Below are 27357 nucleotides of genomic sequence, written 5' to 3'. Positions count from 1 at the left end.
GATGGCATAAATTTCCATACATTTTGTCCTCCTGTGAAAGCTATCTTTCTGAATTTCAGTTATGTTGAAGATGTCCCTTAAATAAGATAACTTTTATGGTGTACTTATTATGCTCAAAGAGCTTTGGCAGATATTTGGAAAAATACAATAATCAATCATATATCTCAATTTTCAAGAAGCCCATGTATTTGCATTCTTTATAAAATAGAGATGCAATAAAGGCTTAGAGAATTTAAAAATATATATACATTCTACAATGATCCCAGGATAGATACTCTGAAATTAATTGTAAATTGTGCAATATGCATTTACTGGGGGCGGGGGATGATGAAAGTTCCAATTCATGATAAGATAGTGAACTAATAGCTACTGATTCCCACCCCTCAAAACCACCCTGCAGATGTCACAGAAGAGAACATTTGGTTTATCCCAGAACCTAATATTTAAGTATTCTGACCAGTTAGGTGGTGATTGGGTCCTAATATAAGTTCAGAAAATAATAGTCTGGGTAGAAAGGAATGGATAGATCCCCTTGGCAGCTCTTCTGATTATGCCCTGGTTGGATCATTTCTTGTTCCAGCTCTATCTGGTGGCAAAAAAGCATCAGGAGCAGTTCAGTGCTGACTGGAGTTACCAGAATAGCATGAAGGACTTGCTGGCTAATGAGGGGACTATAAAATTCTACATTGTGTGAATAGGGTGGCCACGATGGATTCTTCCTTATCTACCGCATGTGGGTGAATCCACCCAGGGTCTTTTTTCGAAAAGAGCAGGACCTGCAGTTGAGATATTAAGAGGTTCCCCGAAAGATAAGATTGGCTGGTAGGAGGGAAAGCGTGATGGGGAAGTGTTAGAATGATATGGAATGTCATAAACTCTACCTTAAAGCAAATTCCACCACAATCTCCGCATAGACAGAAAGGGCAAATGCTAGGACCCGGATTTTCACCTCGCCTCAGTTACCCTTCCCCCAACAACGCATTAGCCAATTCTTCCAAGGGAATATGAGTTTAAGGGACTAAATATCTAAATATCTGAGAAGCATAATACCATAAGAGAAAGACTTCCAAACAAACGATACATACATTATTTAAAAGCACATGTGAAAAAAGAAAATAACATAACCCCACTACTCTGGCCACCCTGTTCTCTCGTTGGGGAGCTCCTCAACTTCTTGACACAGAGATGATACTCAGGACCCTGTTCTAGCACCAGGGCTGATGTTTGCCCTGATTCCTTGGGGTCCACATAAAGGTAAGTGGACATTTATATGAAAGCCAAACATGGAAAGAAGCAGCAGCTATGGTAGGTAATTAAATAGCCAATCAAATAGAATTAAGGGGAAAAAAATCATAAGGAATGAAGAGGAAGTTATATACAGATAAAGGTGATACTCCATCAAGAAAACAATTGATCAGAAACATTTGGGCCAGAAAAATATAGTCGTGATATAAAAGGCAACACCTGACAGAATCCCAGGGGAAAATAAATGGATCAAAAGGTATTCTGAGATTTTAACTTATGCTTTCCAGAAACTGCAGATCAAGCAGTTGAAAAATGTTTTAGAGGATATCTATATACTGTTATACACTAATAGGTATATATTGTTGAGTAAAAACTCTTGGGGAAGATAAGTGTGTAGTATGTGACTTTCATGTAAGAATGTGGGAGAAATAATATGCGTGGGTAGCTTTTTATTTGCTTCTATTTGAAGAGAAACACTGGACGGGTAAAGACATAAATAAAAATATTAGAGGACTGGGGAGTAAAGTATACACAAAAAATATACCAAAAAATCTAATTATATATTTTAAAGTTTTGATTTTGTAGATACGTATTTTTAAAAAGAAACAGAAGTCCAGGGCTTTCCAAGTCAGCCACCTCAGATCTAAGGGGGAATGGATTCTGTGGTTTGATATTCTCTACTGTAATAGGCTTAGCAGACGCTGAGACCCAGGGTCAGGAGTGCCTATGTGTGGGCACTAATGCAGTATGTAGGGGCTGGTCCAAGATTATATGATGAAAAGAAGTCTGAGACTTGAATCAGAGTTGAGGGCAAGGATTGAGGGAAGATCCACAGATAGACCATCTCCAGGGCAGGACCCAAAAGCTATTTGTCAAAGATTTGCCAAGAGTTTAGAGCCCCTTTAATGTGGAGACTTTAAAGAACAGAGCAGAGGGAGATGAGACAGGTGCATCAACATTCTGAGAAATTGGTGCATCAAACAAAGTCTAACAGACCTATATGCAAATTAGGAGCAGGTGAGGATGTTCCAGTGGCTTTACTAGAGCTTTAATATGGGTCCATTAAGGACCAAACCAATCCAGCTTGGCTGGTGGGCTCAAGATAAATGAAAGGATCATGAAGGGAGGACTGTACGTATGAATCATGTAAGCAGGTCTTGAGGAAAATGGTACATCATTTTTCAAGTTCTAATAGTAATAGGTTAAGTTAAAAAGTGCTTTCACATTCATTCTGTCATGTGAAGCTCAGAATAACTCAAACAGCCAGAACTCCTATTTCTGTTACCACTTCTTAGATGAGAAAACTGATTTTCAAAAAAGTGAAATGGCATGCTCATGTTCATAGCTAGTAAGAGGCTGTGCAAAGAACGAATACAATTCTTATTCCCGCTCATTGCCTCTGTCATTAATTTATTCATCACTCATTTCGTGTCCATAATAAGTCAGGCACTTCTTAACAAGAAGCAATGTTTCCCCCTGAGCAGCCCACCATACCATGAGGTCCCCTCTTTCTGCTAATGCTGTATCCAAAAGGAATTTTCTTCTTCGTGTCTTTAACTGTACTACTGGCAAGAAGAAATGTGCAATCAACCCATTAAATTCAACTCCAGGGGGTTTCAAGATCTCCATGGGAGGCCAGAAAGCCCATTTATTCAGGGTCTAGTTATCTAATCCTGTGGTTTGATAACACTCCCTCACCTACACTACCTCTGTGCTCCTTAGGACCATTTCACTGGATATTAGTATCGTGAAGGAGAGGATATGGAAATGAAAAAGATGGAATTCAAATCCACCAATTTTTCTATTTGTTAGTTGCCCATAAATAAGAATGGTGAGGAGGCAGTTGGGACTAATGACAAAATGAGAAGCTTGGATTATGATGATATAAACTATTCAGCCTAACTTCCCCTCTCCCCTCACTGTCATGAATAATAAAATTGGAGCTTTCTCACAGCCACGTGCTGATTGGCCTTGGATCTTATGTTTTTCTATTCTTTTATATTAAAGATTGCAAAAGCCTTCTGCAATATACAGAACTGTTTTCATGTTAAAATCATTATTTGTTTGTTTGCTTTGCTTTAAGTTAATGGGACAGTGAGTGGGTACAGGCAAATCAGAAATTCTGGAAATGCAGTCAATCGGAGGACTAAGGTCTACTAAGCCATATTTTTGTTTAAGATGGGAAAAGAACAGAGAAACTATCATCGGGATGGAATGAGTAGATTTTTTAACTGTAAATGCAGGAAGGAATGAAATTAAAACAATTTCAAGTACACACTGCTTGTAACTGTATTCTAATGGAAGAGTCTGCAAGTTCACTTCAGATCATAACTTTCAAAATGAGTTTGTTGTTAAAATAATGAATTCCCAAGGAGACCTTGCCAGTGTTGAACAAGTTTTTTCACAGTATAATTTGATAGAAATGTTTGGAACCTGTGTCACAAATAATAGACAACTGAATTTAGAGACATCCACAAAAGCTTTATAAAAAATACTGAAGCTAATGCTTTGTTTGGTCTCTGGAAACTGTCTGGAACCTTCCACCAGTGCTCCACTAACAGTGATTCCAATGACAGCCATAAGCGATTACAGTTTTCAGAACCAGTCGTTAACTACTGGTGTCTTTAAAGAAGAAGGCAACTGTTTGAAAATGTTGGGAAGAAACTGTGGTTCCCTGACTGTGCTTCTAAACAGAAGTTCATGTTTGCCAGGCAGAAAATTGCAGCAAGGTGTTTTCGAAGTAATTCCCTCCCCTCGTATAATTCAGACTGCCTGTCAAGCTTCTCTTCTATCTTTTATCCAGCTGGCTCTGTCTTTCCTGTTCTCAACCCAATCTACTGAAAGACTGAAGAAAGAGACGAACAATGGAAAGAAAATAGGCACATCACTCCTCTTTCACTTTTTTCCCCTCTTAAGTCCGATCTCAGTTGAGCCAAATGTCATCGCACTTCAGTGTAGTGGGCAAACACGACTAGACCCATTACAGGGGGTGGACTAAGGTACGCTATTCATCACAGACAGAAAGTTAAATAAAGAAGTGCACAGGGCTTCCCTGGCGGCGCAGTGGTTGAGAATCTGCCTGCCAATGCAGGTGACACGGGTTCGAGCCCTGGTCTGGGAAGATCCCACATGCCGCGGAGCAACTGGGCCCGTGAGCCACAACTACTGAGCCTGCGCGTCTGGAGCCTGTGCTCCGCAACAGGAGAGGCCACGACAATGAGAAGCCCGCACACCGCGACGAAGAGTAGCCCCCGCTCGCCACAACTGGAGAAAGCCCTCGTACAGAAACGAAGACCCAACACAGCCAAAAATAAATAAATAAATAAATTTATATATATAAAAAAAAAGAAGTGCACAGTCTGGAAAAATCAAGATTATGCAGTATGTCTCCTTGATATATTAGGTAAATACTGAGAAGGGGGCTGCAGGTTAGAAAGAGATAAAAAGTACAGCCAATTTAACAAAACTAATCTATAAGTAACCATCTGTATTGATAGACGGAAATAGATTTCCTCCATTAATGTGACACAATAAACTCCTCACCAAGACAATTAAAATAAAACCTACTGAAATACAAGAGAACTTTGGGATCTACCACACCACCCCAAATTTTTTGCATCTCTTCAAATCGGTGCTCCACTTGACATATTTTTCATTCCTGATGGGCCAATACATGTTTGTTATATAAAGTATTTTAAATAGACTTAAGGAATAGAAGTGATCTATTAGGGTAAATTATCTTTGTTTTTTTTCTCTTCTCCCTCTCTTTTCCATACCCTATTATTTCCATCATCATCACTCTACTCTTGCCAGTAAGTTCTAAAAAATAGCTAGCTTAGAATAAATGTCATTAGTCCTTACATGATGGTCAGAGATACAAGTTGTTAGGATGTTTCTCAAAAAATGTTTATTTCAGGGTCAGATAAATTGACCTTTTCTCTTTACCCCTACATGATGACAGCTGACTGATTTTCTTTTTTTTATTCTAATAAAAGTAGACCAATGTTGACAAAAGCTTAACTAATTAGTCTCTTCAAGTACAGGACAATTTGGAATAAAATTTTATAAAATCAATCTTATATCTATTGGCTCGGTGTCACCTACCCTGATATTTCTTATAGGGATTTGCTAACTACTTTCTTAGTTCTGTGTATCGTAAGTTAACACATTTTGAATTTTGATTTTTCGTTTTTGATGAGTAGTGACATGTTTATTTTACTCAGCTGGTTGGAGACTTATTTTCTAATTATCCAATGCCTCCATCCTCTACTTTTTATTCTTTTTCTTCACCTCTCTGGCCCCCCACTCCCTCTCTTCTTTCTTCCCTTCTTTCCTCAGTTCTCTACCTCTTCTTTCTCTCTTTCCCACCCTTCCATTATCCTTTTTTTTGTTTGTTTTTTTCTTTCTATAATTATGTGATGACTTTCTACTATGTGGCCGCCACTATGCTTGATTCAAGCACAGTTCCATCCTTGAGGAGCTCAAACTAAAACAGTGTTGCAACAGGGGATTACGGAAGGGACTATGTCCCAGGTACTGTGGGAAAACCCAGAGAAAGGAAGGGGCAGCTCCTTGAAGGGGCAAAGGATAGAGTGGAATGATTGAAGATGTTTTCAATTTTTAATTTTTTAAGAGTCTATCAAAGAAATGAGGACATATTAAGCAGAAGGAAAAATAAACAAGTGTACAAAGATATAAAAATGCACGGGATGTTTATGGAATTGTGAGTAGCCATGGCAAGCTCATGCCAGAGAGGAAGTGGTAGTGTTTGCAGTAGGGGGAGCATTAGTTGTAAGGCAACATTTATTTTGTTTTTTAAAAATTTTTATTGAAATACAGTTAATTTATAATGTGTTAGTTTCAGGTGTACAGCAAAGTGATTCAGCTATATATATATATTTTTTTCAGATTCTTTTCTGCTATAGGTTATTATAAGATACTGAGTATAGTTTCCTGTGCTATACAGTAGGTCCTTGTTTGTTATCTATCTTATATATAGCAGTGTGTATATTTTAATCCCAAACTCCTAATTTATCCCTCCTCCCCTTCCCCTTTGGTAATCATGTTTCTTTTCTATGTCTGTGAGTCTACTTATGTTTGTAAATAAGTTCATTTGTATCGTTTTTTTAGACTCCACCTATAATCAATATCATATGATATTTGTCTTTGTCTGACTTGCTTCACTTAGTTCGATAATCTCTGGTCCATCCACGTTACTGAAAATGGCATTACTTCATTCTTTTTTAAATTCCATTGTGTATATATACCACATCTTGTTTAAATTTGTGGTAGGCACTGTGAATTTGATCTTGTAGGCAATTCACTCCTTTAAGGGTTTTCAAGATAGGAAATAGAGTGACTTATTCTACTTTAAAAAATCATTTTTTCATATAGTGGATTACAGACTCTTCAAAGAAATTTATAAACAAAAAAAAATATCTTATCTGTGATCCCTTCCCAAGTAATTTTATAAGCAAAGAGCCTGGAACTGTGAACCCAGGAGCATCTCCTGCCGGGGGAGTGCCGATGGTGTCACTGGACCCTCCCAAGTCAGGCTGCGGTACCCAGCGCTGCTCAAGGAGGAGATGCACTGTCTGTGCAGATTCACTGATAGCTGTTCTGGAACCTCTAGCTAGGAGTTTCTCAAAGCTCAAGTCCACTCCCTTCAGCATATAATTTGAGAGCATCCTATTTATCAAAATCTAAAATGGCAGGAGAAGGCAGGATCCACCGTAGTATTGGAATAAAGGTATTCATTCAACGCATTCTTCCATTCACCCAAAATGCCTTTGCTTCTTGAGAAAGATTTCGGTTATTTTGTTATGATTGTGATCCGTTTTCAAGTGCACTTGGGGGCAGCTCGAAACATTTGTTACTGAGTGCTGATCAATGTCATAAGAAAATTGTGGAACATCTCTTACAAAATTGCGGTCATCTTCTTTGACAGCTTTAGCAGAAAGAGTGGAAAATTGCAGAAAATCGTAAAAAAAAAAATGCAGTTAAAATGGTTTACACTTACTGACAACCTCTATCTCAAACGCTGCTATTTATCATTTATTTAATTTAATCTATGATTTTAGCTACTAGTTTAAATTTCACTTTCGATTTTCTCCCTTGTGTTAAGACTCCCTTGCCTCCTGCATCTGGCATCCCAGCAGTGAGCATATACTCATTCCTGATTACCAGGCACCTGGGCAGTTACATATTCAGGTCTCCAGCTCTAAATGGGGATGCGTGCTTATTAAAGACTGCCATTTTATGCACGTATTTTATGATTATTCTCCTTTGATTAAATTGCAAACATTCCAAACTTTTTATTGCTGACAATCTGACCTCCTTTTTAAATTAACTACAGATGTTTGGTTTATACTAATCAATAAGAACTGTTAGCTTCAATATTTGCATACAAAAAAAAAACCTTTTTAACCTATAGGAAAGTTTGAACTATTATTTGAGAGTTTTTAAAAATAATAATGCAATAGGATCAAGGCTCTGATTTTTGTAATAAAACTCCTTTCTCTTCTCTGGACTTAGAATTGTAATGGTTTTGTCCACTTATTTGCCTCAATCAAATATGACCTTGCATTACCTCTTATTTTCTTGTCTACTTGTCCAAATATTGTGTCATAAGTATTCTTACCACAAGTAAACTGTAAGCTCCCAGAAAGTATGAAATGTATACCATTTTTTTCTAGCTCCCCAAACCCCCAGAAAACCTCATATGTTACTTGGCATATTCTACGTTAAAAATGTTCCATCAGGATTAAATATTTTGAGGAGAAATTTGCCTCTACTCTTTTAGTACATTTAATACACAACTCAGGAAAGTAGATTTGCTTATTACGTTTCTTTCTTTTGTAGTTCATATTCTCATTTGCTTTGAGACTTTTCAACTTTGTGTGAGTGAGGAGGAGCCCGATTGAGGAAAAAATTATATTTTCCAGTACATAAATGGGGGTCATCTGCCTTAAAGAGTTACCTATAATGAATTTTAAATAATTGATATAATGCAGTGTAGAAAAATAGACAGAATTTGCAGCAACATGGATGGACCTAGAGATTGTCATACTGAGTGAAGTAAGTTAGAGAAAGACAAATATCATTATATATGGAGTCTAAAAAAAGGATACAAATGAACTTACTTACAAAACAGAAATAGAGTCACAGATGTAGAAAACAAACATGGTTACCGGGGGTAAGGGGGGAGGAATAAATTGGGAGATTAGGATTGACATATACACACTACTATATATAAAATAGATAACTCATAAGAACCTGCTGTATAGCACAGGGAATTCTACTCAATACTCTGTAATGACCTATATGGGAAAAGAATCTAAAAGACTGTGGATACATGTATATGTATGACTTAGTCACTTTGCTGTGCACCGGAAACTAACACAACATTGTAAATTAGCTATATGCCAATAAAAAAATTTTTAAATAAATTAAAAATAAATAAAACATTAAAAAAATAGGCAGAAACATAGGTATGTGAGAGATGATGTGAAGGTTATTATTAAAAATGGAGCAGAAGAGCCTAGAAAGAGAAGAAAAGAGAGAAAGGAAAATAATTCATTCTGGCAAGAAATGACTTCAAGGCTGACTTTTATAGGAAAGGAGTACGTTTAGAAACAAACCGGAGGAAATTGAAAGTGATCTTTGATCATTTAGAGAGTAGATGCCAACAAAATGTTCCTTCTACAGGAAGTAGTCATAGTAAGGAAAAAATCATCACCTTAACCCTAGAGCTAAAAAACTAGAACTTATAAATTATGAATACTGCCTTATAAATCAGTCAGGGATATTAGAGCACTAAGAGAACTATACAGGTGAAACAAAATATATATTGAAAAGGAGCTAATGTTACTCCTGAGAGAAAAGTCAAAACAACAACAAAAAACAGGGACTTCACTGGTGGCACGGTGGTTAAGAATTCGCCTGCCAGTGCAGGGGGCACGGGTTCGAGCCCTGGTCTGGGAAGATCCCACATGCCGGGAAGCAACTAATCCCGTGCGCCATAACTACTGATCCTGCGCTCTAGAGCCCGCGAGCCACAACTAGTGAGCCCACATGACTACAGCCCGTGCTCCGCAACAAGAGAAGCCACTGCAATGAGAAGCCTGCAATGAGAAGATGATTTGAGTTTGAATGCGTAAGTCAGTAATTCTTTTCTGCACCTATATTAAATTTATATGGGAAATAGGTGGATAGGAAATTATGTATCCTTTTCTGATCTCTGGGAAGGTTTTATAGCTATTCTTTTCGGCTGTTTCCTCATAATTTTGAATGATTCTGTATTCTCAAGATGTACTTCCCATAACCATTTATGTCAATAACTCAGGATTTTCCTGTCAAAGGTGAAATATCTGATTTTGTGAAGGCTGTTGTAACAATTGGCTAAAGATATCAACAAATGCCAAAATGTCTTGAAGACAATGGTTTCAAATAATATGTTGAATGTTATCCCAACAAGAGCAAGGGTGCAAGTGAACAAATTAATTGATGTAAGTTTAGTGCAAAAGATATAATTTTGAAATTATATGTATGCTTAGGGATATCTTAACATGTGGGAAGAGTATTTTGAAGGTGCTTTTCTTTTTTAATAATTGGATATATTTTTATTTAGTTCTGTACTGGTATGAAATGAGAAGCCCTATGATTGTACAACATCTAAAGTTCACAAAACATTCAAAAGTATCTAATAGAAACTATTTTTATCTTACAAAAATGTTTATAGTAGAAAGGTACTCTGAAAGAAGCAAAAAAAAAAAAGTACCTGTGAAAATATTTTAGCTAAAATATTTATACATTTTAATGCAAAAAATAGAATTGGATATACTTTCTGTCCAGCAGAATTTGCCCCAAAAAAAGATAATTTCTCAATTAAAAATACGATATGTAGAGAAGAGTCAATTAAATCTATCAACAGCAAAGTATGCAAGTGGAAATACAACAAACTAAAAAGTTTCTGCACACCAAAGGAAACCATCAACAAAATGAAAAGGCAACCTACGGAATGGGAGAAAATACTTGCAAATCATATATCTGATAAGGGGTTAATATCTAAAATATATAACAAACTCATGCAACTCAAGAGCAAAAAAAAAATTCAATTAAAAAATGGGCAGAGGATCTGAATGGGCATTTTTCCAAAGAAGACATTCAGATGGCCAACGGACACATAAAAAGATACTCAACATCACTAATCGTCAAGGAAATGCAAATCAAAACCACAATGAGATATCACCTCACACTTGTCAGGATAGCTATTATCAAAAAGACAATAGTTAACAAGTGTTGGAGAAAAGGGAACTGTCGTGCACTGCTGGTGGGAAAGTAAATTGGTACAGCCACTATGGAGAACAGTATGGAAGTTCCAAAGAAAATTAAAAATACTACCATACAATCCAGAAATTCCACTTCTGGGTACATATTCACAGAAAACAAAAACACTAAGTTGAAAAGATAGCTATCTGAAGCCCAATGTCCACTGCAGCATTATTTACAATAGCCAAGACATGTAAGCAACCTATGTGTCCATCAATGGATGAATAAAGGAAATGTGGTATAAATATATACAATGGAATATTATTCAGTCATAAAAAAGAAGGAACTCTTGCCATTTATGACAACACAGTTGGACATTTAGGGTATCATGCTTAGTAAAATATGTCAGAGAAAGATAAATACTATATGATCTCACTCATATGTGGAATCTAAAGAAAAAAAAAAAAGCAATTCACAGAATCAGAGAATGGATTGGTGGTTGCCATGGTTGTGGGGTATGGGTTGGGCAAAATGGGTGAAGGGAGTCAAAAGGTACAAACTGCCAGTTATACAATAAGTAAGTCATAGGAATGTAATGTATAGCATGGCGATTCTATTCTAGTTAATAATACTCTAGTGTATATTTGAAAGTTGCTAAGGCAATAGATCTTAAAAGTTCCCATCAAAAGAAAAAAATTTGTAACTATGTGTGGTGATGCAGGTAAACGACATGTGGTGATGATTTAGATACACAGGCAAATATCAAATCATTTTGTTGTATATATGAAATCAATATAATGTTATATGTCCATTAGATCTCAATAAACATTTGTAATTAAATAAAAAGAAAGTATCAACCATTTCAAAGTTTTTAACCATAAATTGCCTCCTGGAAGAAAATAGCTGACAACGTTATGAAAAAAAAATTATTCCCATCTCCTGAGGATGATGTTCTCCTGAGAAAGTACTTGGTACGTGGCAGCCCTGGGAAGTTGCCATGTTTGGCTACTCTCCTGTTCTTTTGTACTTTTAGCTAAACAGGAATGGCTTTTTCTTTCCCTACGGATCCTGCTTTGCCCCCTGGAACAGAGATGTTGTAGCCATTTGACTAGTATTCTCACTTGCATTCTACCAAGCAGCCAGCAGAGTTTACAGTCCACACGTAATCACTCCTGCAGCAGCCGCTCAATATAGCTTTTTTTTTTCCTCCCTGAGGTCTGTATGCTCCTTGCAGGCAGTTTAAGGGGGCACCACACGTAAGATGGAGTCTGCAGAGAAGGGCCCTTTTTCACCATGCTTCGCACCTCCACATTTTTGATAGCACGTAGCCTAGGCTTTGACCTGTTTATTATTTTTAATCTAATACTGAAACTCAAAAAAAATGTCCTTTTTTGGGTGACATTTATCCTAAGTTTAATTTTTTCATCTCCTATTAAAATGTCTGTCAACAAAAGATAATTTTGTCCTGACATATTCCTAAGAATGATCCTAAACCCAAGGCAGAGGACTTCTACAAAAAATATCATTCTTTCCCCTATCTTCTCACAAAATTTTACCTGGAGAACAAGAAGGTAATGGAAAGGAAAGAGGGCCTAAAGGGCTTTTTGATTGCTCTTGGGTGACAAAAGATGTGCCCCTATATGGATTACAGTTGGGTCCAAGCACTTTCCTGACTTGCAGGCAGATGAAAGATAGTATGAGGTCTCCTCAGGAAATATTGAGGTGGCAGTGGTCTGAGAGACTGATTTATCCTGGGTGGCCTGATTAAAGTTCTCCCCATTCATTTGAAGGCAGCTGTGACAAATGAAATGAATGCTAGAAGCCTGGCCTATCAGTCCCAGCTGTGAGATCATCCTCGCTTCCAAATCTCTTGGAAGAATATTCCTACCCATCTTCTCAGGATTCTGAGCCCCACGCTGTGACAAATGGCTCTACCATAGTATTAAATATAATTTTTTCTCATCACTATTTCAGCCCTTACCCTATCTGTAACTATTTGAACTCATTCCTTTCTTTACTATCAACTTAGACTTCTTACAGAGATGAACTTATGGCTATATACATGTATATGTGTTTAACTTTTTACTTTATAATTTCCATTTGCAGAGATATATATACTTAAAAGTTTAACAGAACTTCTAAAGTTCTGTAGAGCATGAGGCGATTTTCTACTTTGGACACATGGAATAAGAAAGAGGTCCTTGGAAGGGGACAAATGGAAAGAAGAGAATGCACTCAAGCCCACTAATGACGACAGGGAAGGATTGTGATTCTGCTAAGAGAGGAAGATGGGATGGGAGTGGGGACATCTAGAAAGAGTCTTCACATGTACAGATTGGACAGTAAGTAAATGGGTCCCTCTTTTCTACATATTATTCTCAATCTTATCAATAAAAGACTATACCTCACATTTATTTTTAATGCATTTTTAATCAGATTGTTTCTATAGACACAGACCCCAGAGATGTCCCTGGCTAATTAGGTCAAGTGTCCTCTTGCTTCATATGATCTATAATCGTATTACTTTATTCATACAAGTCTTCATTTTATTTTATTCATACAAATTTTGATGCTTATAAGGATTTTAATAAACCGTTCCTCTCAGTTTCAGGCTCCCATCCTAAATCTAATGGGTGGGGGGCGAGATGCTATAGGGTACAGTAATTTATCATCTTTCACTCCTGATCCAACAACATCATCCTGGGTCTTACCTCCTCCCCAGAGGTAATATGTATCTGTTCATGGGCATAGTGTAAATGTCAATGAGTATATCAGCTAGATTGTGGCATGGAGGAAAGAGTGTAATTTTCCCTCCACCAGACTAGATATGCCTAATATGGAATTAAAGATCTAACTAGATGATATGACCAAAGGAGGTCATCTAAAAGTATCCTTCACCTCAAAATCCCATCGTTTTGTCCCAAATTTTATTGGTGTCTTTTCTGGGTGGTTAATTTAAAGCTCATGTTAAATCATGTGTTGTATGGGTGTATAAGTTAAGGAAATGCTCACTAGGTGCTCTAACAGATAAACCCCCAAATATTAGTGGCTCAACACTAACAACTTATAAATGACAACTGTTCATTCCTCGCTTGTATAAGAGTCCCTGATATGTTACTGGTTGGTAAGTTTCCCACAATTGAGTAGGACCCAGGTTGGCAGATGTTCTTATCTTTATAATATGGTTTTGAAGGTTATCTTGGGGGTGTGTTCCAGACTGCAAATGGAGGGAGGGAGGGAGAGAGAGAAGAGAGGAGGAGATATTATGGGCAAGGCCTGTGAGTGGTAGATATAGTTTCTTCCTATATTCCTTTAGTCAGAACTCAGTAGCATGGCCATAACTCCCGCAACTGCATTCCCAGGAGGAAGGCAAAAAGGTTTGATAAATGTTATTTTTCTCTGCCACAATGGAAAAGGTAAAAGAGATTTGTTCATACAAATGCTACCAGAGGTAGGGTTTGCAAGAAAGTAGGTCTGGAGATAGAAGTTTTGTAGGATACTTGGGAAAGCAATCTTCTACCAAGAAAAAAATTTCCCCATCCTCCTATGACACAGCTAATGGGGAAAAACATAAAGATAATGAACAGCTAAGACAGAGGAAGAAGATGACAAAATCAAAGAGGAAGAATGGAGACAGGCACAGGAAGTTTTCCTGAGGACAACTGTTTCCACTTTGCTACGTGCTCTGTGCTCTCCCTTCTATACAGAAGGTATAAGTATCCCAAATGATGGTGAACGCCTGTGTGATAAAAGTCAATGCTTCCTAAAATGGAGAAAAAGGATCAGATTTAAGACTCGTCACTGACAAGAGCTACCAGAAACACTTAGAATGAGCCAGACACTGTTAAGTGTTTTGCTTGTATTAGTGTTTTTTAACTTTCACAACAACCTTATGAAGTACTGTAGTTCTATTTAGATCACTTCTACAAAAATTAAAATTGAAATTCAGAACTAAAGTGGCTTGTATAACATCACACACAGAAAGTACTGAAGCTGGGACTAAATCCCATGTTAGTTTTACTGCAAAACCTTGTACTTCTTTCTGGTGATATTGGGAAGACTGAAGCTATCGTACTTTAATATAATCAATAATATGATATACACCTCATTGGGAAAAGAATAGACTGTTATATATCAGAAGAAAGCTATTTGCCTTAAGAAAGAAACGTTAAAAATGTTAATAGGTTGTATTCAGTAAAAATCAAAGTACTGATTACAAGTATAGTTTATTTTGAGAAAATTTTTGAGGAAATAGAAATATTCAAGTACAATAACAAAACAAGGAAAGTTTTAGAAAAATCCAATGTATTAAAATACGTTCTACCCTTAGAAACTTGAAGTCCTTTCCCTTTGCCTGGTCACTTCTTTACAAATTTATTGTTCTTTCATTAAGGTGCTATATGAGTCCAGATTCTAACCACTCCTTTGAGTTACACATCACTGAGTATTCTTCACATTTGAGTATGATGTTCTGGTCTAACCTTCATTTGTGATCATTTGTTTCTGACTTCACTTGGTTTACAAATTTTCTGGACATTATTGCCACAGGATTAACATCTTCGTAAGCATTTCGTTAAATACTTGAGCTTGGCTGCTTCAAGAAGTGAGCACGTAGTTTTACAATGTGTTAGGCACAGATAATGCGTTTTTAATTGTGAATATACTTATAGGAGGCAAAGGAAGTATTAACTGTGTTCTCATGGGTCAGTAATTGCAAATTGAGGAAGGCTTTCCCTAATCCTCTCTTCTCATGCTATTTTATTTCTCCTGTTTTTCTCTTGTCTCTTCCCGATTCCTGGATCTGTCTCCAGCTCTCCCCTGACAGCTGTGCCAACAACTGGAAACTCAGGTAACTTTACTCCAGTGCCCCCATCCTGTTGACCTTTTCTGGCTCTTTCTCATTTCAAAAGTGGCCTACACTTAAAGCAATTAAGTTCTCTAAAAATGCATGACTATAAACACTTGCTGTGCTTTTGCTGCTTCTCAGTAGAGGAACTAATGACAATGTCTGTTGGTTTAAAGTGTGACAGGGGTATATGCAGAGAAAAGCACACATGGTAAACCTTTTCATGGTAGGTTTGCTTTTGAACTGTGCCCAGACCATCTTACAACAGCTCAGCTGGAGTAAATATCTCTTTCATAAATGTTGTCCATAATCCCTGTCTCCACCTTCACAAATTCCAACCTCTTCTCAACCTCCATTTCCACCACCCCTCTCCCCTGCCCCCAAGTCAACAAGAACTTGCTAGGTTCTTAAATCCAAAAGACACTTTTTGCTTTTCATTTTAAAATGCTCTGCAGCATTTGATACTATCATCCCCTCTTTCTGAAAACAATCACCATCAAATATTGTGCCCTACAATACTTTTTCCTTTAAAATTGTGAAATAATGAAAATTGCAAAAAAAGTTTAAATGACACTATGATGAACACCTATGAGGCCACCACCTTAACTCAAGGAAGTTAAAACTTAACAAATACAGTTCAAACTTCCCACGCATTTCCTGACTGCAAGCCTCTCCCTCTCCCTCTCTCCATTCCCCAAACCCTCAATATGGTCAATATTATCTATCTTCATTTTCTCAACTTGGATCACATTTGTATGTATCCTTAAATAATTTATACTGTTGATTTGCATTTATTTAAATTTTATATAAATGGAGCTAAACTGTATCTACAGCAGTTTTTGTTTTATTGTTACTGTTTTTTAAGTTAAATGTTGTTTGTCAGATTTATTCGTATTGCTTTGTATAGCTATAGATCACTTCTTTTTTATAGTACATTCATTGTTTAAATCTACTACTGCTGACTGCCCAAAAGACCACCAGAAAAACTTGCTAATCAAGTAAAGTTTATTAGACTTACTGTAGTAAAGCAGAAACAACACTGACAATTTTAAAAGTATTTCAGAAGGGACAAACCAGGGAGAATATTTATGCAGTTTGAAGTACTGCGCTAGGTGATTTTAAGGTGGGCCTTACAAGGAAGGAAACAGTTTGAGACTGAACAGGATTTATGGTATTATGTCTTTGGAATAAGGGTTTTGAAGATCTTGCTCAGTCTGATAGTCTTGAGATGATAGGAGAATTATTAGTTTGTAAAGTAGGCTATTTTAGATGGTGCATAGGCTTATTTCCAGGAGCAAGTATTTCTTGGAACAAGCTAACTTACTTTGCTTTTTCTCAATATTGTTTAACACAGGACCATTGTTAACATGGCTCAATTTTATTTAACTATGGGGCAGAAAAGGATTGTTTAACACAACATGATGTAATTGTGTTTAAATTCTTCCCACAAATTTTAAAAATCCATTTTCTCTGTCAACTGTTTTCAATGCTACTATGAACGATGCTATAATACCCCTTTTTAATATTAAAAAACCTAAAGTGTAATAGATGGTTATAAGGAATGTGCATTTTAGAATTTACTAGACAATGAAACTTTGCTCTACAAATACACTGCTGTAAGTTAAATTCCCACCAGAACCTTATGAGAATTCTTTGTCCACACTCTTGCCAGTACTTACACCTGTTAGATTTTTAAAATTTTCCCCAAATTTAAATGATACCATGGTTCAGGTTGCTTTTTGTAGTCACTACTTGGTTTGCTTTCTGTTGGTTGCTGTTCCTGTCTTTTATCCACTTTTCTACTGAATCTATATTTTTCTATATTGACTTTAGATGCTCTGGAGTTTTATGTAAACCATTTTTTTTTTTAATGATTATATGCATTGCAAATATTTTATCTCAGCTTTTGGCTTGTCTTTTCTTTCTCCGTTTTATATATTTAGTTTCCTATAAAGATTTTTTTTAATATAGTAAGATTCATCAATCTTTTCATTATAGCTTATAATTTTTGTCCCATTCAAGATATATTTCCCTGCTAGGAAGTCATCAAGATGTCTTCCTGTGTTATTTTTTTCTCCTCGTTTTACAGGTTGGCTTTAAACATTTAGATCTTCAATTAACCAGGAATTAATTTTTGTACTTGGTGTTAGTCAGAAACGAATTTCATTTTTTACTATACGTGGATGACTCGTTTTCACAGCATAATAGAGAACATCTTTTTCAACTTTCTATCACATATCAAACTTCCAAATATGGGTTGGTCTACTCCAGGCTCTAAATTCTATTCCACTGCACTAGTTGTCTATTCCAGAACCAATGCCATCCTTTCTTAGTGTAGTGTGATGATATTTGAGACTTGGAGAAGCAAATTTTCCTATCCAGTTCTTTTTTCTTCAAAGGTGTCTTTCCCCCCACTTTTTCTCTTCCACAGAATTATGGAGTCACCTGTCAAGCTCTACTGAAGAAACAAACCAACAAAAACAAACAAGAAACAAACTTTAAAATCCCATTGCCATTTTAATTGGAACTGTGTTGACTCTAGGTCATTTGGGGAAGAATGGGGATTTTAAAAATGATATCCAAACTTTCTATTCATGAAGATAGAATCTCTTGCTCCTTGTTTGTAGCTTTCTTAATGTTGTTGTGACTATGGAAATGCACTTCTCTGATCTCTTACTGTAGAAAGCATAGTGGATGGATGAAGGCCCTGGTTGACATCTCTCTGGATCTATCACCAAGTTCAGGCAGGTGACGTTGCACTTGTTCAAGGTTGCTCCCAGCCAGTGATGGAGCACACAGGGTACTAAATTCAGGCCCAGTCCTGCTTAATTCAAGTCTCCTCTCTGATAGGTAACTTTGACTCAGGGACTCCCCATTGGCTTGGCAGAAACTTTCTTAGGACTGCTTTGTGGTCCTCTCCTACCCAAGCCTCCTTCCTTCCCTCATTTCTTCCCCAAGTATCAAACCTACATCACAGTCGAAGGTTTACTCTCTTTCCCCTTTATCCTCCAGATGTTCCCTCTAATCAATCTATTTCATTGCTAATTACATCTAGGTGCCTGCCTCTTGCAGCACCCAAACACATTGATTTTCAAAGTTATTTCCAGACTTTTATGAGATTTTTTTAATAAACATTTAAGATTTAAAAATCATACATCTTGATTGCTATTGGGGGTAGAGAGATTGAACATAGGCACTAGCATATATCTTTGAGGACTTGCCTAATTCATGCTATTCCCTACCCAAAAGATGTAGAAAAGCAGCAGCAAGAGTACACCATGTTCAGCCACCTGTAGGTCTGTGGAACCACATTGGCCATCTTCTACCACCCCCTCATAGCTAAGACTGAGGTTGCAGGGAAAATAAAGGGAAAAGAGCAGAATTCTTGACCCCTTCCTGCAGGAAGAGACTAAGGAACAAGGAATCGCAGAGCGGCGGAGCTCAGGGACGGCACATGAACCTGGTTCTGTAAACCTGAAACTGAACAAACAGAGTTCTAGACCCAGTCTTGGCTTCTCAACCTCTCAGCTTCTGTTTGGGGATGTTGTTATAGTGAGACAGGTCCTACGGCTTCCACCTCTGAGATTTGGGAGGTGGTACTTCAACAATACCCAGCTGCCTAGACAAGAAACCATTGCCGGGTAACAGCCCAGGAGGCACCTCCTATCAATGGACCCCTAAGTAATGAAGACCACTTGCTAAGGGCTTGGTAGAGAAATAGTGGACGAGTTTATCCATAAATCCAGGAGGGAAGTCCAGAATGAGTCATCTCCTCTTCCGACAAAAGAGCCTTTAATTTGAAAACCAATCTAACCTTGAGGCAGGATGTTCTGAAACACCCTACAGGCAGAAGAGTAGAAAATCCTCTTGGAATTCAGCTGTTCCTCTGTTAGGTGAGGCTGGGACACGGCAGCAATGCCACATCCTTGGCTGCTCTGGGCACTGTGCCTACAGAGCTCCTTGCTGCAGAGTTCAGCAGCTCGTCGTGCCCCAAGGCTGAATGCTAGGACCCCAAATTGCGTGCCCTCCTTGGGGTGATTAAGCTCATCCCACTTGGATGCTGCCCTAAATGTGCAGGCTCCTAGGTCGAGAGTCATCTGTTTTCATTCCATTGTTAACATGAGTTTGAGTTTCAATAGACCCTATCCTTTTGTTTCCCTTTTGGTCCGGAAGCCTCAATCCTATTATTTACCAGCAAATATGGCGATCACTGGTCTGCTTTTCCAAGGACTGAGACAGACTAGTGATAACATTAAGTGAGGCTTCCAGTGAGCTAGAAGATGACCATCGTTCTTTATGATGATTCTTATTACATGACTATGAGAGATAAGACAGCGAGTCTAAGGAAGGTTGAGTACTTTGCCTAAGGTTACGCGTAAACTTGTAAAACGCAGAGTTCGGATTTGAACCCAGGATTCCTGGACTTCGGATTCTGTGCCCTTTCCATGGTGCATTTTCACCTACCGTGCTATGCACTTCAGTTCCCCATCTCTGTGTTCAGTCTCCAGGCTGGGTCATCTTATTGCATCTTTTTAGATGCCTCAGTGCAAAGTGTGTAATTAAACCTTGACAGCTCTCTCAGTCGGGTCCCCCCTAGGTCTCACTGCGTCCAGGGAAAACGGGGGTGTTATCCCTCACCATCTCCTACTACTCTACTTTATTGATAAATCCTCAGAAATTATAAATGTTGAGAAATCATGTTTTTTTCTATTACAAAATTTTGTTATTTCTAATCCCTTCTATCTATTTCCATTGATAAAAGCTACTGATTCTCAGATGCCATTTTTGTTATTATCTGAGAGAGTACTCAGCTAAAGAAAATGTTTTAAACTAATTTATTATATTTTCTAAGTTGTAAATTGCTTTCCATTAGCTTTAATTTATGAAAATATGCTATGAGAAGTCAGAAAATGTTGAATATGCACTGGCACCAACACTCAGGGAAGGTTATGCCTCAGCTAAGGAGATGCTTAAGTCATTTAAAGGCTTACTTCAAAGTTCAAAAATAAAATTATTACTGCAGAGCCATCAACACAGTGCTTAGATAAAGGATATGATGGGAAAGCAACGAGTGATAGTTTACATGAACAAATACCTTCTTATGGTCTATTAACGGTTCTGTGCTTGAACTAGTAGTTACTGCCATCAGCTTCTAAATGGAGCATTGTTGAGAAGCATTGGACTGTGATATTATGAATGAAGTCGCCAGTAGAATAAAGTGATTAAAGAGTTGAACTATTTTCAAATGATAGCTGGAGAGATACTACGGGATCAATGAGTTTGGTGTATAGGAAAGACAGGGAGTTGGGTGGGGAGCTCCATCCCTTTCAAATGCTGACTAGCATATGTAGAGGGTTGATATTTTGGTTGGGTCCAAATAATAAGTCACAGAACCAGAAATCAGGATGGCTGGGGTTGTGATTTTCATGGACTCTCTTAATATACACAGGGGTACATTAGGGTTGACAGGACAAGAAAACCCAGCTGACGGAAAGGGAGAGTGTGCTGACATGGACTAAATGGGACCATAAGACCCCAGCAAGCAGAGCAGAGACCCTGTAGTCCTCCAGGCCAGTGGGGGGGCGCCTGTGATAATCAGGCACTGAGAAAGACATCCAGTCATTTGGCCAGCTTATGTGGTAGAAGTAATAAGAAAGCCTCTTGTTGGAGCTACAAGGACACTCAGCATTCTCAGGAAACAGGATGGATACCAGGATTATGACTATGCTTGTCATCGGAGATCACACCTGCTGGTGGGAACTGGGTTTCCAGTGTGTTCAGTCTTATTGCAAGAACCGGCCAGACTGAGTCATTAAGTATTGAATAACAGAGCCTGTTTATTTGCTACAGCCTTCTAGAGATTATGAATAATAAACTCAGTACATCTATAACCGTGGTAATTCTGCCTGTCCACCTCTTATTTACCAATTATATTTTATTCATTTTTTGGCCCCATAGTAGCTAGATAAATGCTTGCCCAGTTTGAGTTCTTAGAAAATGCATGGTGGTGTTTTCTCTTTGAAACTAACCTATAAGGTAAGGAAGAAAATTGTTTCAGTAGCTTGTAACAGGTCCTCTTAGAGAGAAGGAAAACTATTAGGTCAATGTTTGTCGGTAGATTTAGGGGAGGAAAGTAAGACTCCTTAGTCAAGGACATATATAATGAGAAAAAGTAAGATGAAGATCTGTGATGCACAAGCAATTAATAGGCATTGGATGCTGGGTGAGAGCCTAAGAAGAATGAGAAAGAATTGAGGAAACAGGTAGGTATCTGAGAAGCAAAGGGGAAGTAAGATTGTTCAATGAGACATTCCTGATGGTAGGGGCTTCAACAACAGGGATGCTTAATATTTGGTCCTGTATTGTTAACATTATTGGGAATTTTATCTGATTCTTTGAATCCTCAGGCTTTTTGTATGTTTTATTTTGGACATAGAGGAATTCGAATGGTGTCCATAATGAGGCAATGCAGAAAAAGAAATGTACTCTTGAAACACTAAGCTGAACCCTAAATTTAACTTAGAAGAAGCAGGCATGGGAATCCCAGGTTGACCAGGTGAAGCATCAGTTCTAATTGGTTCCCTTCAGTAAATCTGAGAGGGACCTACGTCTCCCTTTGCTGGTTGGGAGGGAAATCAATTTGTTTAATGTTTGGATTTAATTTTACAGGAGTTCTCAGTTCCAGACAACAGAAGCAAAAAGAAATTCTCTACTCATCTTATCTTTCCAGTTTGTAATTCAGTATGCATTTGGCATTTAAAAATACACATATACGAAAAAAATACATATATTCGGATCTAAAAGAACTTTTGATCACTATAAAAACACGTTTACAATCCTTCAAGATAATGAATTTCTAAAATTAGCATCCTCCTGTGTACTTTCATATCCTAAAAGTCTATCTGAGACTCTAGGGGTGGGGAGCTAGAATTGCAACACCCAGGAATTATAGTGGATCTACAGAGCCCTGTCCCTTGTCCTCATTACTGTTAATAAAGTCCTCTTCAGCACTGTCTTCTGACATTGAGAAATCCTTCTTTCTAAATGACTTCTTAAATAATACCAGTCTTTAAAAATTACCCTCAGCTGCTCCTCATATTATTTTATTGATTTTAACAAGTCTGTAAGTACTTTTATTTTCACCATATACACATATGAGAAAATTGACAGTCATGGATTGACGTTTGTGTAGTTTAAACTTGTATACGGGAACCAGCACCAAACTCACATCTGACCATCAGAGAACAGGAGGAACCGGTAAGTGAGGTAGGAGCCCAGCCACCATGGTCTGTCCCCAAAACTTTCCACATAGCACTGTGCCTTATATAGGCCAAAGGTGGGCCTTGCTTAAACCATTTAAGAAAAATATGGAAATGAAAGCAGAATCGCTATTACTAACGATGCTGGCACCTGGCAATGTCATAACATGAATTATACGATAAAGCAAGGCAATTATGCCAAAATGATTAATCAGAACTACTAAGAAACTAATAATATTATCATATATTAAAAATTCATCCTACACACACGTATAATTCTATACTTGGAATTATACCAAGCCAGACTCACTCCTTGGGAATAAAATGGAAGCACATTTTCTCTGCCTCTCTCTCACCGCCTCCTCCTAGACAGCAATAATAATAAAGCTAATTTAAATGTTATTAAAACATTTACACAGCATACCCATATTTTCGTATGAGTCTAATATTATTGCGACAGTGGCACTGTAAAGTAGGAGTTGCAGGTGTACATATCTTATTTTAAAGATGAATAAATGTTACGCATAAGAAGTGTCATCACCCTGTTTAATTTCACACCACTCGTTAGGGGGTTCGTGCAGCTCAATCCAGATTTGGGGAGCTGCTCTCAGGGACCGTGGAGTAGCGGAAAGCAGGATCACTTTCAGTTTGAACGAGCCCATTACTGAGCTAAACAGATGCTTGGTATTTTGCATCACCAGCCCATCAAGCCTGCAGATAACCAGCTTCTCTCTAGCCACAATCATCATTAGATACGACTTTCCTTTCCACAGCTTTACAATGGGTCCCAGATGCTTCTTAAATCCAATTAAAAACTCCTGAGTTGGAGTTCTTTTCCTTCTAGGAATTTCCTTCAGCTCTTAGCGTTCTCCTCAGGTTGTTAAAGTTATACCCCTTCGTGGCCCTGCTTGTAAGAACCTCTTCTACACCAAAACACATTTTTCTTCTTTAGACCATAACCACTTCCCAAGAAGGGCCCAAGTTTCTTCCTTCTTTCTTTCTTGTTTTCCCAAGTCTCTGTAACTTTCCCCAACCTGACTCGGATGGTTGTGTGCTGTATCAGATGCTGGCTGACTCACTTAATTTAGTAAGTGGTTTGGATGCAGACCTTGGCAGGCTTTCTCTAGGACAGGCCAGTGTCTGTCTAGTGGCTTTTCAATAAAACCCCAGGCCTTTTCAAGGGTGAGAGAGGAAAGGAAAGGAACAGCAGAGATAAGAGAGAAATGATATCGAGAGAAAACTACTCAGTAAAGGGATTGACATTTTGGAAGGCACAGGGAAGGAGATTCAGCTGGGGAGTGTTTTGGCTTCTTCATCTGAGATTTCTGCTGTGGCTCAGGATCAGTCTGCAAATTTCTTTGTCTCCTGTCTTCTTTCTCTGGACTCCTGTGCAGGCCTGAAGCTGCTTCTATAGGGGGCAAGGTGCGTACCCCCAGGCAGCCTTGGAAATGTCCCCCTCATTATGTTTTTCAGTTTACCAGGTAATTCCTTTACCAGGTTAAACTAAACTTATTCCTACAACATTTCTCCTCCCAAAAGATCTGAGTCAATTCAAAGTTCTAGATACACAGTAAACTTTCTATTCGAATTTACAGAACACTGTCACATTTTGAACCCCAATGATCCTATGTGTGTGTGGGTCTCAGGGTCATGTCCCAATGAAAAGGGCACAGTCTAGAAAACAAAAGATACTTCAAAATCATTCCATTTCTTTACTAGTATTCACACCATCAAACACGGGAGGGCTAGTAATTATTAGGGGTATTTGAATCACTTCTGTTCTGTCAGTAATTCATGTTCACATCTACTCCTCACAAGCACGCCCTGAGTTTTAGGTAAATCGCATGCAATTACTCCCATTTATGTATTAAGGTTTGAGAATTTAGAGGTTAAATGACTTCCCTAAAGAACGTACAGCCAGCAGGAGGCAGAGCCAGTAGAGAAAGACTGGTTTTCCCTTCTAGCCCAGTACACTGACCGTATCACAGGGCTTCCTAATAAACACTAGCCTTTCCGTGAAACGACGAAAATGAAATGTCTTGTTGGTGGAGAAAACACTTGGTAAATTACGACGAATTGCTTAAGTTTTTCACCCCTATGAGAAGTGCATAATCCACAGAGAACATTATGCGTTTGTGCTTCATCTTAATGTCATATGTTTTCTCAGTGTTAAGGATTAAAAGACAATATATTGTAATTCTATTTAAAAACGAAACATACAACAAGTGGTGTTCTAGCACAGGAAATGTTTGTTCTGTTGTCACACTGTGAACCTAAGTTTATGGGTGGAGATTTCTCCCAATTGTAACTGGAGTCCACGGCCACTGGTGGGAAGTTTTTATATGCTAAATTTGCTCCCCTGAATTTCTTGGTTCCCTTACTACCTGCAATGTGGAGTGAAGCTCTGTCTTTAGGTAGAAAGTCAACTTTAGAATCTGAATATTAAGATAAAAATAATTGTCTAATAGTACCATAGTCCCAAGAGCCTTTTTTCTCCAATTAAATTGTTACCTCATTTCTTCAGCATAAGAAGTTTAAAAATATCACAAACCGACTTACCTTCTAAATCAGAAGTTTTGGTGTATAATGAAGAGGTGATTAGCAGACTTGCTATTCCTTGGATCTCTTTTCCTCTTTCCTCCTTTTTTTTTTTTTTCTTCCTTCTTTCCTTCCCTCCCTTCACTCCTTCCTTCCTCGCGTCCTTCCTTCCTTTTATACTGAACTCGCAGGTTATCCCTTTTACCCCATAATCACTCTGGCAGCTGACTTGGATATGACATATTAGTTCTCTAAGTCAGCAAGCCTTGCCTTCTTGAATAGGCCCTTATTCAGAATAACAGCTGTTTTCACTTTATTCTGCCATTGAATCTTTACAGTAGGACAATTTTATGCCATTTAATAAAAGAAAATAAATGAGCAATTTATGTCATTAATTTTATCAGTCTTTTTAGGGAAATGATGTAAGCATGAAACATCAAAGACATTTTTTGAAACAATTCAAACGTCTTCCAGTAGGTTTGATTGAACTGACTTGGCCCTAGGGAGGTTCTTAATGGATGATTAACAAATGTATTTCAATCTTTTTTTTTTTCTTTTCTCCCTAACCTAAAATTACTCTAGGCATGTAATCCTAAAGTTTTTCATTCAGGGAACCCCAAAGAGCTTTAGGGTTACAGTCAATTCTAGAGTTATTAAAAATAATATAGTAATTTCTTTTTTAAAAATTCTTTGGGTGATTGACATTTTTGTAGAAAAACCTACAGCACAATAGTTTCATACTTTATGTAACACTTTTAAAACCTGGGCCCATGTGTTTCAGTTTCAACATAGTGTTGCTTTCAGAAAGCTTGTTCAACAGCCAAAGTAGTTCAAAATAATTCCATGTTTTACTTGTATGCTTTATAAACTGGAAGAGAATCTAAATTTCTTTTTTGATGTGACCATTTTTTAAAAGTCTATATTGAATTTGTTACAATATTGCTTCTGTTTTATGTTTTGGTTTTTTGGCCATGAGGCATGTTGGGTCTTAGCTCCCTGACCAGGGATTGAACCCACACCCCATGCATTGGAAGGCGAAGTCTTAACCACTGGACTGCCAGTGAGGTCCCATTGCAATGATTAAATGTCCTCTATTCTCCGGTCCCCTTTTCTGCCTAAGACCAGTCTCAAAATCCAGAGCAACTGTTCCTTTGTTCCCTTCAAGAGATTCAATCTTATGCAATTGTGGATTGTGGCTGATGATTAAGTTTTCAAGGCAAGTGTGTTGTGTTTGTGCCTGGTCCTGGGTCTGAAGTCAGGTGGTGGCTGTTTAGGAGGGAGGATGGGTGTGAACTGGGAAAGAGAGTGAGGACAAAATGGAACCCCTATAGATGAGCTGGAACCTGCATTAGCTTCTCACTCCTCCAACTTTGATGACCCAGGTGGCATGCAGGAGAAGGTAGTAAATTCATCACAGAGCTCAACATGCACCTGGCTCAGGTGGGAGAGAAATTGCAGGAGGCTCCACGGAGAAGTTCAGGAGCTACAGGCTCTACTGTCCTGCAAACCCAGTCAGCCATCAGCACAGCACCATCTGTGTATGCTGTGTCCGTGCCCTGCTGCCCCTCAGCGACTTTCTGAGCATAAAAAGGACCATGGCTGCTGCTAAACTCTCAGTTTCTCAATCCCATGCAAAAATGTCCTTGGTGGGCCATGATAAACCAGAACAACATAGGAGAGAAAGAATCCTGGAAAGTGCAGTTCTTCCATAGCTACATGGATACAATATAAATCCAGCAGCATAGTGGAGAAGGCAGGGAGGATTTGGCCTAGATAGTATAGGGTTTTTTGTCTGTTTGTTTTTGTTTTGTGTTTGTTTTTTAGTAGGTTGGAGGAGGAGAAAGTTGGGTAATACTACCACACCAATTATTGTTGTCGTATATCACTGATTTGACACTGTTTTGTATTTTGTTTTAAAGTCTTTTTTTTTTTAACTATAGCATTATTGTGAAAGAGATAGAGATTATTGATTTTTCTTCCCCTTTTATACAAGCATTGTAATTTCTGATCTGTAGAATTGCACTTAAGAAACAAAATCTATGTAGAAGGTGATTTGCCCAGTATCTCCCCTACAAGTCTATGGGAGAGTCAGAGCATTCCTGCTTAGTTGAAAAAACAATTACTTGAGAATAGGGAAACCTGGCGTGACTTCTCTCTAAAAGCTGGGTAATCTCTGGCAATTAATCTGTCTTACTGTGC

This window comes from Eschrichtius robustus, chromosome 21, assembly GCF_028021215.1.
Source record: "Eschrichtius robustus isolate mEscRob2 chromosome 21, mEscRob2.pri, whole genome shotgun sequence".
Taxonomy (NCBI): domain Eukaryota; kingdom Metazoa; phylum Chordata; class Mammalia; order Artiodactyla; family Eschrichtiidae; genus Eschrichtius; species Eschrichtius robustus.
The sequence above is the reverse complement of the archived record's forward strand: the minus strand, read 5'-3'. Positions refer to the sequence as shown.